The following is a 3,126-nucleotide window of genomic DNA, read 5'->3' on the forward strand; positions in this document are numbered from 1 at the left end:
CCATGTCTGCCTGTCTCCAAAACTCAGGCCCTTGCCGTATGTCATGTAGTCGAGGCTTGGCCAAGATTAGCAGGAAATTATAGCAAAATTAACCAGTGTTTGACTTTTACCTGTGAATAGGAGGAGTGTGGTTTTCCCAGGGATCAGCTAGGTATTAGGAGGCCCCACCTCCTAATACCATCACCTTGGGGGTTGGAATTTTAACACACGAATTTGGGGGAGACATAAAGCTTCAGATCATAGCAAGCCCTAAAGAGCAGTTTGACTGCTGCCTGCTTTAGAAGTGGAATTACTGCACATACCTGGCCAAACTCCAACTTAACTTAGAATCATGGGACTCTTTCTAGATCCGTAAAGGACATTAGAGGTCATTGAATCAGACCTCCTTTTTATATATGTTAGCCAAACAGAAGCAAAGAAAAATTCAGTCTTTCCTACGGTCTGGAACTAAAATCCCTCATTTTAAAAATTGTACACATTTTGAGTGCATATTATGTGCCAGGCACTATGTTCAGCAATGGAGAAACAGAGAAGAAGACTCAAATCTCTGACCTCTAGTTTTGTTGGATAAGACAGAAATGTAAACAAAAGTGTGGTAAGTGTTACTGGAGATGTGGATACATAGCATCACAGTGACAGTTCACTCTGAAATCAGGAGAGATTTCCCGTAGGAGGAGACACTTGAAATGCATGCTGCAGGCTGAAAGAATGGAATGTGCAAAGGTGGAGTACAGGTGCTAAGAGGGAGCACTGAAGATGAGGCTGCTGGGGGGTCTTCCTTGATTACACAGACTAGGCCGGTTGCCCCAGCTGCCCCGCATCTCTGTCCCTATGGCTGTAGCATTACACTGATCACTTTTTTTTTGAGACAGGGTCTTGCTCTGTCACCCAGGGTGGAGTGCAGTGGCACGATCTCAGTTCACTGCAACCTGTGCCTCCTGGATTCAAGTGATTCTCCTGCCTCAGCTTCCCAAGTACCTGGGATTACAGGTGCCTGCCCACGCCCGGCTAAATTTTTTTTTGCATTTTTAAAAGAGATGGAGTTTCACCATGTTGGCCAGGCTGGTCTCGAACTCCTGACCTCAGGTGATCCACCCATCTCGGCCTCCCAAAGTGCTGGGATTACAGGCATGAGCCACCACGCCCGGCCACTTATCACTCTTTTAAGCTCGCTTCTGCCAGGAGCCTGAGAGCTCTGTGATCGGCCCCAGCCCACCAGTTTCCAGCACCACTCTTGGCCCAGGGTTAGAGTAGCCAGATTTAGCAAATAAAAATACAGGCCATCCAATTAAATTTGAATTCCAGATAAACTATAAATATTTTAAATTTAAGTATGCCCCAAGCATATGCATGGGACATACTTACACACACAAAAAATTGTTTATCTAAAGTTCAAGTTTAACTCAGCTTTTTGTATTTTATCTGGCAACTCTACTTAGAGTAAATGCTCAATAAACAGTTATGGGAGTCAGGGAATTACAGAGGAAGGGAGAAAATAAAAAAGGAGGGGAAGGAGTAAGCCAGTGTATCCATCAGTAGACAATGAATAGGAAAAGCTGCAGGCTTAAAGAGAGTGGTAGATTTGTCAAGACCTTGAAACCATACAAAATCTGGCCTTAACATTACTTCTCACTATTTTCAGTTCTATACAGTACAATGTAAACAGTTGTTTCCCCTTTTTTTGTTAAGAAGTCTGCCCTCATGTGGCAGGAAAAAAGTATTAGGCCAGAGGCCTTAATTTTGGTCTTTCAGCTCACTGGGGCAAAAGACTCCACAGAGTTGAGAGATCTGGAAAAGAGGGATGCTAGGAGTTTCTTTGTTTGGGTGGGTGGGTGGAGGACAGGGGAGGAAAAGAAAAATGAGCTCTATGTGTCAGATGCCAAGAGAGTATTGTTAAAATAGGTTTTAAAAAATGGTTCAAAACACATTTGTAACTTTGTGCAGGCCAGCATCATCTCAATTTCCAAGAAAAGGCGTTAAGATACTGTGCCTAAAATTCATGCAGTGGAACATTTCAGTGGAGACATACTTTATAAACTGTAAAGTACATTTAAATGTTATTAGCTAAAAAGCCACCATGGTGACATTGGATGTGGAGAAAGCCTGGTTTGGATGCCTCTCCCAGTCATCAACCTTAGCAGGTACCCTAATTCTCATGCTGAATCTACCATTTCTCAGGTAGTGTCCACCTCCACCAACAGAGCTGCTCATTCTCCCAAACCATGAGAAGAGATGAGGTTGCCATCTGCCTCTGCTCTAGACCTCACACACTGCCATCACCCTGAGTGACTTCAGAGCCTATGTGGACACCCCTCCAAAACCAGGCCTCATAATTCCTTTTGTCCTCACTTCCAGGGCCTCACTCTCAACCTCACGCCACATGCCCAGGGACGTCACTTTGGCTTTGCCATCTCTGGGTTCACCTCCTCCAAAATCTCAATCTCTGACCTCACTACAACTTTCCATTCTTCCTACTTTCTCACTCTCCCACCGAGTCTATTCCTTAAACCTCCAGCAGACTTCCAGAACTGTGGGCAGTCTGTATTTGCCAACCTTCTCCATTCACATCTGAGTTCACATCCTTCCTTCAACCTGGACTCCAAGTGTGATCACTTTTTTATCACGTTTTTAATTCTAATGTTTAAGTTCTGGGGTACATGTGCAGAATGTGCAGGTTTGTTACATTGGTAAACGTATGCCATGGTGGTTTGCTGCACAGATCATCCCATCACCTAAGTATTTAGCCCAGCATGAATTAGCTATTTTTCCTAACGCTCTCCCTGCCCCCACCCCAACTCACCCCCTTTTTTTCAGAGACAGGGTCTCACTCTGGTTGCCGAGGCTGGAGTACAGTGGCGTGATCATGACATACTGCAGCCTTGACCTCCTGGGCTCAATCGATCCTACCACCTTGGCTTCCCAGGTAGCTGAGACTGTAGGCACACACCACCAGGCAAACGTGTTCACTTAAATTACTTTGGCTCTAGCACCCAAACTCCTCACCCTCTCTATCCATCAGCAAGGCCTGGCCCTCAACTCTGCCTCAATCTGACCACATGCCCACTCTTTTGCCAGTAGGGTGACCACAGCTGCAAGCTGCTGGGTGACTAGAGCCAGTTCGTAGTT

Source organism: Pongo pygmaeus, chromosome X (assembly GCF_028885625.2).
Source record: "Pongo pygmaeus isolate AG05252 chromosome X, NHGRI_mPonPyg2-v2.0_pri, whole genome shotgun sequence".
Classification (NCBI taxonomy): domain Eukaryota; kingdom Metazoa; phylum Chordata; class Mammalia; order Primates; family Hominidae; genus Pongo; species Pongo pygmaeus.